The following is a 9,927-nucleotide window of genomic DNA, read 5'->3' on the forward strand; positions in this document are numbered from 1 at the left end:
ATTATTAAGAATAAATTGTTTCTGCTGTAAAATCAATGATTTAATTTTTTTACGTGATGGCTCTGTAACAGCGAATCGTATTGTTTTTCTACGGTAATTATTAATCGGTTCCTGTACGACGGGAAACTTAGCACAACAATTTGAAAATAGTATTATCTGAAAGGGAACATATACGGTGACGTCGGCTTTACGACATTCTGGTAATAACAGACGGAGCTGGTACTGCATCACTAAATATGCAATAGTTGAACATGCCACTAAATTAATAATTCCTTTATTATGCCATGGACATTGGTTGGTCGTTTGACATTCCAATGAAACTAGTAACGGTTAGCCTACCACATTGTATATATCACGCAAATCGGAACTCAAAAAGTCTATATAAAATCCATGAAACTAAAAAAATCGAATATCATTTTGCAGTCTGTATAGTAATCGCCGTTCACTTATATTTCAAAATACGGCAAGTCGTAACACGTTGAAACTTGTCCGTATCTCTAAGAGCAAATTCAGTAGCAAGAAGTTTTATATGGGTGATGTATAATAAAACTAAAACTGGAACAAACGTATGTCCAGCAAACCGTTTTAGTTTTATTTATTCGAACAGTTCTACTGTCAAATTTGAAACTGGAATTTTTTTTGAAACACAAGTAAAATGCTGCTGGGGCTGCCAGTTTCTTTAAATTTTAAAACTGACATAAATTATGCATCTAGAACTGGAACCTTCCTGAACATGCTCTAAGAGATGGTTGGGTTTCGAGTATTTGTACCCGAAATCCGACCCGAACCCGACCGCGGGTATTGGTCAAGTTCGAGAAAAAGATATGTTTGTTGGGATCGGGTTGAACGAGTTTCGGGATTTTTTCGGATTCGGGTCGGGTATGGGTAAAGATTTTTATTTTTTTATCGGTACGGGTCGGGTTCGAGTTTTGGTTTGGAAGAAAAATTTATCTCGGGTACGAGTAAATTTTTTTATTTTCGATCGGGTACGGGCCGGGTTCGTGTGACCATCTCTAGTCTCTATATATGTATACTAGGGTGGGACAAAAAATTGATATCAGCTCCACCAAACTTTTCGTGTTCCTTTTGGGTCCCATAAGCATCATGCAAAATTTTAGCTCGATCGGAGAAACTATATTTTCGCGACCACGGTTTAAAGTTTGTATGGGATTTAGTATGAAGAAATTCACTTTTAACAAAAAAAATTGGCTGGAGATCAACCTATGAACTCTAAAAATCAGTCCATGTGTTATTTTCGTAGAAAATTTATCGAGGAAGAAAATTTTAGAAGACAGCAAAACAATACGACATTTGTACAAACAGTTATTAAAGGAAAATCGACTCAAGGTCCAAACAATGGCTCACTCCTTAATATATCTAGCACCACTGCTGCTAGTGGTGGTAATATGATTGTGCTTACTTTTATTATGCTATAACGGTTGATTTTAGTTGTTTGATGTCTTCACAAAAGTTTCTCAGCTAAGTATGAGGATTATTTTTAAGTGACAAGCCATGTTCCAAAACTCACTGTAAAGTCACAAAAAAGTCTAACTTTTTAATTTGATGAAATAGGTTTTTGGAATCTTCTACAATATTTTAGATAAACTCAAATCCAAAAACTTTGCGGAATATATAAACTCTCTATCTCTTATAGTTTAGAAGATATACATGGTACTATTTTATGCAAACAAAAACACAATTTACATTACTTTTTGTGTCTTTACTGTAAGGTTTGGAGCATGGTTTGTCACTTAAAACTAATCTTTATACTCTGCTGAGTAACTATCGTGAAAACATCGAACAAAACGGATCAACCGTTATAGCACATTAAAGGGAAGTCACATCATGTTACTTTCACTAGCAACAGTGGTGCTAGATATATTAAGGAATAAGCCATTGTTCAGACCTTGTGTCGGTTTTTCTTTGATAACTTTTTCAACAAATGTCGGATTGATTTGCAAATGTCGGTAGGTTGATCTCCAACCGATTTTTTTGTTAAAAGTGAATTTCTCCATACAAACTTTAAACCGTGGGCGCAAAAATATAGTTTCTCCGATCGGGCAAAAATTTTGCATGGTGCTTTAGGGAACCAAAAGGAAAACGAAAAGTTTGGTGGAGCGAGAAAATGAACATTTTCATCTTTTTCCCATACAACCTTGTCCCACCCTAAAGTATACTCGACAACTTGGCCTCGTTGTATATGTTCTACAGAATTAGCAGTATATGGCATTTTGTTTTCCACTTTGAACTGCTACTGCACGAGCACATGAAAAAAAAAATAAACCGAAGAAGTAAATACCGAAAAGAATTCAGTTCAATTCGACCGTGAATCAACCGTCAAGGCGGCAGCGAGAAACATCTTCGAACAAACGACAAATTGAAGAACGCCGTGAAACACCAAGGTTCGATCAATCGGTGACCGGTCGGTCGTCTTGGTAGATATTGGGGCACACACAGTGCACTGGAAGCCCCAAGAAGTTTGGAACAAATTTTTCCATTTCAATATCGTGTCTCAAATGACATAATTATGCATAAAGATAAGCGCAGGGGGAAAATGGAATAATAATGATGTTGTTCCGTAAGTGTTTTAACATATTATACTGTAGGCAAATGTGTGTGCTTTCATGTGTGCAGTGATGAATCGGCTAGAAGGACGAATGGGGGGAGGGGGTTCATATTCCAATTATTGATATTTTTACGATTCCCTCTGGTACAGTCAGTTCCTTCTCCTCCCGGACGGTCTACCGAGACGGTGATCACCACGTTTATCTGCGCGACGCACTTAGCAATCGTGAATCGTGAAAAATTAAGAACTCTGTCTGCCATAAACTGTGGCTGTAAAAAAACTGATGTCGTGGACACCGCTGGATCGAACCCAGACGAGAGGGAGACGAGGATGTAACCGATCGATTCCCGTTGCTTGTCAACCGTCGACTACTTTCTGAACTGCCACGCACCATAAAAAATGAGAGTGTGATTTTATCGTAGTTTCTCATGAATATGAACATCGAACAATAAAAAATCGTCCGAAATAGCTCAACATGTGGGTCCGAGAATCTCTTCGTCGCGGGTCTTCCGATCGGCACAAAAGTACTTTACTCCACGGTTGATGTGGTGATGTGTTTGATTCCATTCACTCGCCTTTTTATTCTCGTTTTCGTATGTATATAAATATATATTTTTGATAAAGAGCACTTAAGCACTCATAAAGATTCGTGTTTTAAGAAATTTCACGATCCGGCAAGAGTCGTTCTCTTGGATCTTTGCCGGACATTTGGACTGACCTCGATCAGATGTGACGCCCTGTTGACCCTTTTAGCAAACCTGAACTTGGATGGCGTCACGTCGCCGCCCGATTTAGACTTTTTAGTAGATACGCGCAAATTGATTTACGTTCTTAGCTTTTATACCTTAGCTAAACAGTTCTGCCGAAATTAAAATGTTCGGATCGAAAAAGTCGGTGGCTGGACCGGAGCCCAATTGCCATCCAATCTGTCGGACCTTAATTACACACTTTCGCAGTTCAAATCAAATTAAAGATCAGCCATCCCAATAAAGCTCAGCAAACCGATTCATCTGTCAAGTTCCTTTCACGGCAAAAGAGATTCCAAACCCCAACAATCAATCTTGACAATGAGATATCCGAAAATATCCGAGTTGCTGTCGAATAGTCCACACATTCCGGGCCCAGAGCCGAATGGCCAATTTTTTCATGAATGAACATCAGCCTGACACGTCGAAACGGTGAAGAGGAAATCAAAGTCATAATTTTTGAAAAGTGTGAAACTAACCGACGGGACAGTCCAGTAGTATAAGACTCTGGACAGCAAACGTCCGAGTGGTGCGTGGCAAACGTGTAAGTGGCAATAAGAGGAAGAAAAATTCTGATTGATATTTCATTGATTAAGAGCAGTACAAAGGCAGTATCGGTAAGAAGAACGAAATGCGCACCGGCACTGACACCAAACTTGGCAGTCAGGTATAGGTGCGAGAAGAAGGTGTACCGTCTATTGTGAGTCACACGATCTCGAAAACACCGTGGACGAGAAACGAGTCTATGAGAAGTATAATTTTGATCGTATTTCTATGGGTAATATTTTCGAGCCAACCAGAATCGGTTCGAATATGAATTAAAAGGAAGTTGGACCGGAGAGAAAAGGTTCGATTGAACGGACCTGTAGCAAAGTGACCGAGGGTTCGCTGGACGTGATTACCTGTATGGATGTGACGTACAACAAAAAAAAGTTGAATGATTTTTGACACTTTGGACGCATTGTTGGGCTGTGAGAAAATCTTCCTGCCGGAGGTCTGTGAATACCATCGACAATAGTAGGGGACATCAGAACAGGTGAATGTATCCTGTTCCGTGTTGGCGATGGGAAAAAGTTACTGCGACCTTATTGAGGTTGATTTCGAATTCTATTTTTAACAACTAACGCAGCCATAGAAGTTTTTGACAAGCAATATGAAGAATATTATTGGTAGTCTTTTTTGCAAATATTCTGATGGTTTAGTAACATAAGGATGCATTTGATGCGTTAAACAGTAAATTCTGTCTGTTCAATTCATTGTACATTTTGGTTTTGTAGACCATTTAAAGAACTATATCGTAGTACAATATTTTAAAATAGAGCTGCACAATTATTAGACCATATTTTTTAAACGTTAAAATTGTAAAAAGATCAGTTTGACAATTAATAAATAAATTTGAGATAAAAACGTTTCGATAAATTATCTCAATTATGCAAAAACCGACACTTTTATTTCTATTGCACTTTGTTAAGAAATATCCAACGAGAAGTGTAAACTTAAGTTCATCTAAACAATATTGTATTCCTCTCGGAAGATTTATAAGATATGGCAATAGTTTATTTGAAGATGATTTTTAGTCAAATGATAAATCTTAAATACCTTCAAACGTCAAGCTCTAATGCAAAATAAACATTTCGTAAAGTAATATATGACAAATAAATACATCTTTCACCGAATTATAATAAAAGTTGTTGTACCGGTTCCCTCATATATGGCAATAGTCGCATTTGAAAACACGATTGTTCATATTATTGGTTTTTGAAGCTTCACTCAATCAGGGTAGTATTGTTTGAATTGATACGAAAATGATGACACATTTCTTATAGCCACAAGATTTATGCATCAATTTTAGTGAAAGAATTTAACCTTCTGTATCAATAGCCTTCGCAGATGATTCAAAGCGCACTAAAAATTCATTGCATGACTAGTGCTACGCTTCTTTCGATACTAAGAATCCTTCCAGGTCGGGGCTAGAACATACGACAATCGGCTTGTTAGACTAGTGCCCTATACATTGAATTGCCAAACCGTGCTAAAGTGATTATCACAAAACTTAACAGTTGTTGCTCATTATTTCATAACTACAGAATCAGAATACCATCATTTTTATTCCTAGGGTAAGGTAAACCTTCAGGGTTGTACGTCAATTTATATGGACAATCTAAGAAAAGCTCACCAAAAAGTAAAGTCTTGGCATTACTTTCCTTTTGTGGAATTTGGCCTTTCTGTGTCATAGACTTCGCATTCGATTCATAGCGTACAAAATCATTGCATGATAAGTACTACGATCCTACTGACACTAAGAATCCTTACAGGTCGGGGTTCGAACATACGACAACTGGCTTGTAAGACCAGCGCTCTTTGCATTGAACCGCCAACCTGGGATAAACTCTTCAGCTGGTGGCTATGAGAGCCGATGTCCATTTCAGAGGTGAGCATTGGATGAAATTTGAAAATGACCTGAGGAAACATTTCAACTTGGGTTAATAAAACTAAATTTGAGCTTAACAATTACCATTTGCAATCAATCATAATTTTTATTACATATAATACTAAAATCACGGTTCGATTTTGGTCATATAATTTCTCGATTATGACGTGATATCAAGTTACATTGAATATAGATCATTTTCATCGGATTTAAAATTGCAACTACCTCCAACTACAATAACTGGAAGAACATAATTATATACTATTCAATCATATGTAGGAATACACGGAGACTTTTATTCATTCACACTATTCAAGATACACACTTAAAAATTTTTACATCTTATTAGATGCACATAAAAGGAGCGTCACAATTCACGCAAATTTACGTGGAAGAACATTTAATATTGTGTCTAAAACTCCATGACATGAAATTCATTGAAATAAAAAAAAAAGAATTTTGTAACAACCCGCCGCGACTTGAACCGAGAATCATTGGATCGCAAGTTCGTCTGATAATCGACTGAGCCACAGAAGCATGCATCTGCTTGGTCGGTAAAAGGTGCATTTAAATTCATACAGTCGCACCTCCTAGTAGAACGCCAGTTACAGTCGAAACCAGTAAAATTCAAGCTCATCTAACATTAAGTCATTACAAATAAAATTTTCCGTCATTTGACAAATTAGGTCTTTATGAATTACATCGTATGAGGGGTTAAGTCAGTGTATGTTTAAAATTTTCAATACATTTAATACAGCAACCGACTGCAATTCTTCTTAATTACATTTTTTGAGAGATGAAATTTGGTACTCAAAAAGATATTGTTTATCTTTGTTTATATGATGAAAAATTTCAGCAAAATCAACTCCTTTCAAATATAAATGATTAATCTGGAGTTTATATAAACAATTTAAATATGCGGTACAAATAAATATCTCAAAATGAAATTTAAAACTTTAGGAAATGTTAGAAAGATTTGTTTGAAGTTTTCACGCTTGTATATCTCTGATTTGCATGACGTAAATTTTCCCATGTTTTGAAAAGGAAGACAGACTCAATGTTAAAATCTCTATATCTATAATTAAGTAAAAACAGATTACACGATTACACGATGAACGAAAACATTACAATCCTAAATACTGATTTGCAAAACCAAGAATAGAATCATGAGTGAAGATAAATTTTACGTTGAATTGAAATTGACCGGTTTTCGTTGAATTGAAACTAGCTAAGCCAAGCCTTGACATTACATACCTTTTGTGGAATTTGGCATTAATATTTCAATAGAATTCGCGGCCTTATTATAGCGTACAGAATCATTGCATGTCTAGTACTATATTCCTACTGACACTAAGAATCCTCCCAGGTCGGGGTTCGAACATACTACAACTGACTTGTAAAACCAGCGCCCTATGTATTGAATAATTGAATTGATTGAACTCGAGAACCAAAACAAAAAAAAATGAAAACGTTACCAAGTCTGAATAAGTGTGTAACTGAGAGCGTCATTTTTCTTACAAAGGTTTTTACCTTATTTTCGTACAACGAACTGACTAAAAACATTTCCTAATCCTATATGTGGAGTTGAGAATCTCACCCAAATTCATCACGTAATTGCCGTTTCAATGGTAAAAGTTATTAGGTGAAGTTATGGCAGTTTATAATATTCTTCTGTGCAATGTAGGATTAAATCCATAAGGAGGAAGAACAGAAATAAATGCATAAATAAAACATATTTGCAATGAAATGACTATTAACCCTGGGATGAAACCGAATTAGATACGATTCTGATACAAAAAATTAAGCTTATACCGCTGTGACCATTCCAGGCTTGCAAAAATTGAGTAGACAGTTGAGGAGTAAATGGTGATCCTAAGTATTGTTGGCGAAAGTTCAAAAAAAAAAAACAAAATAAACGTCACGTTTCGAGTGATAAATTTATTGCATTTTCTACTAATCCTGAAGTATGCTTCGGGAGCTGCAACGGCTTAAGATAGGACAGCTGCTAACTGGATTGTTGTTGCCAAAATTATGTAATCGTTGTCTTGAGTTGATGTCGATGTCAGCATAAAACATAACTTAAGGAAATTAACGGTCATTTCCAATAATCGTCATGATAAAAAATATGCAACTGTTGGCTCAATTCTTTCCAGTACAAACTGAAATATGGGAATAATTTATGAATTTTACTCTTGAATGTTGTAGCAAATTGTAAAAGTTAACCGATCACAAGAAATTCAAGAATAATTGATCGCATCAGAAATCAAAACTAATTGACTCAAGTGGCACGTTGCTCTGGTAATTTGAAGATTTGTGAAGATAATAGTCGTAATAGTTCAACATAAGGTATCCGTACAAAGAGTCTTCTCATTTTCTTTATAAATCAAGCTCGTTATATTTTGCGCTGTTTCGATTATGCAGGGGAGAGCAACGTACCACTTGAGCCATTTTGTTCTGATTTCTGGTATAGTAATTCATCTCTCCAACTAGAATCACCTTTTAACTCTGTGTGTGAGGTTAACAATCGAACTCATTCAGGTTATGTGAATGGCGTACATCGACTCAAATGATACAATGAAAATTGATGCGATTGAGTGGAAATTTGCTGTAACACAAATATTGAACATTTTCTATTGTGATAGTGATTACTGTGGAGTTTGTTGGTTGAAAACCTAGTAATCAATGAAATAATAGATACAACATGCATTTAGCTTTGTTGATATATCGGAAACAAAGAGAATAGTTAAGTTGGAGGTTTGAGGGTTAGCGTTCCATTAAACACATATAAATTTGCATGATACAAACGTTTTTTTTTACAAAACAAACATTAAGTAGGATTTTTGGCACAAAGGTTACTACTAAATATATATTGCCCTATATCAATCTCATCATTTCAAATCGGAACCTTATCAAATTTCATGGGTGAAATGTAAACCAACTAGCATATTCTAATGTCATGTATTTAGCTAATCTTTTGTTTAAACTATCCTACTGTCCATACATCCTTCCATATCAGTATTAAATACTCTATATGCGATATAAGACACTTATCACTCATCATGCTGCACCGAAAAAAAACTCAGTTCGATCGGTCTTTTAAACTTGTTCTTGTTTAAGGTCTCCGAAGAATCGGATTAATTTTATAAACTATAAACGAATATAACCACAACCAAAATACTGAGTTTCCTCTTGAATTTGCGTTGCCGACGGCATAAATTTAATGAATCTATTTTCTCACACTGAATATCCCAAGTTTACTTGAAACTCTAGCACTAGAACTCACCTCCCAAGTGACGAATGTAGCTCTCCGAAGGGGAAAATTTTCACGATCTTTTGGTCACCGTTGGCAAACAAAGTACTTCAGTTAATCGAACACTAGTAACACGAAACACGATTTACACCAGTTCACACACTTTGAGATATCACGCCGAGCTTTAGCCACCCTGCAGCTACGTCATGCAACTTAGACTTCACTTATCTCCCAATGTAGTCATCAGACATTGCACTCGCTAGTTAACCATGCCTGACGGAACCGATAACAATCTGTCGGATAGTAATATAATGGTCACTAGGTCAACGTAATCGGTTCGATCACTGGCACATTCCAACCACAAGATTCGTTCACTTCCAAGTTTAATCCAAGTTAATCAGTCACCATTGGATGAATTCGGAGATCGACGACGCGTACACTCGAGACATCAGGAGTAGGCAACCACCGGCAGGAGAGGTTTAATCAGCTGATTCCTACCGAAGCGGATTGGGTGTGACGTTTAAGCCGGATCAATGGACACACGAGACTCGTTTGCTTGATGCTGGTCAAGCTCAGTGGCCGCGTACGCCAATCTACTCTCGCGGTTACAAGCTCTCGCACGACACTGGTCTCGCGCACTACGCACTGCACCTATTATTGTTATTAATTAAACAAACAACAATAAAAATTATAATTAATGTTAATCCGCTGTGCACATGTACTCCTTACGAATGTTTATATCTAACTAAGTAGAAAAACAAACCATACCTCATAACTTTTCAATGAAAGGCCTCGGAGAATAGGTGTATTCTCTCACGAACACACTGAGCGCCGATCCACGGAAAGCACAGCTACACTCTCGCCAAGTCAACAGGTCGTTACTATAGTTATCTCTGTCTTTCATCTAATCGAGTACCGTTTGACAGGCACTAGA

The 9,927-nt window shown here is 36.7% G+C and overlaps 1 protein-coding gene across 2 annotated transcripts in view; it reads right to left on the reverse strand.

Moving 5' to 3' along the window:
• LOC131425203 (homeotic protein ocelliless) overlaps window positions 1-9,724 on the reverse strand; it is a 46,615-nt gene extending 36,891 nt beyond the window's left edge. For both annotated transcript variants that reach the window (XM_058586879.1, XM_058586877.1), the window contains exon 1: window positions 9,027-9,724. The gene's annotated coding sequence lies outside the window, so the exon portion shown is untranslated. The remainder of the gene's footprint in view (window positions 1-9,026) is intronic.
• Between the last annotated feature and the right edge of the window lie 203 nt (window positions 9,725-9,927).

Source organism: Malaya genurostris, chromosome 1 (assembly GCF_030247185.1).
Source record: "Malaya genurostris strain Urasoe2022 chromosome 1, Malgen_1.1, whole genome shotgun sequence".
NCBI lineage: Eukaryota > Metazoa > Arthropoda > Insecta > Diptera > Culicidae > Malaya > Malaya genurostris.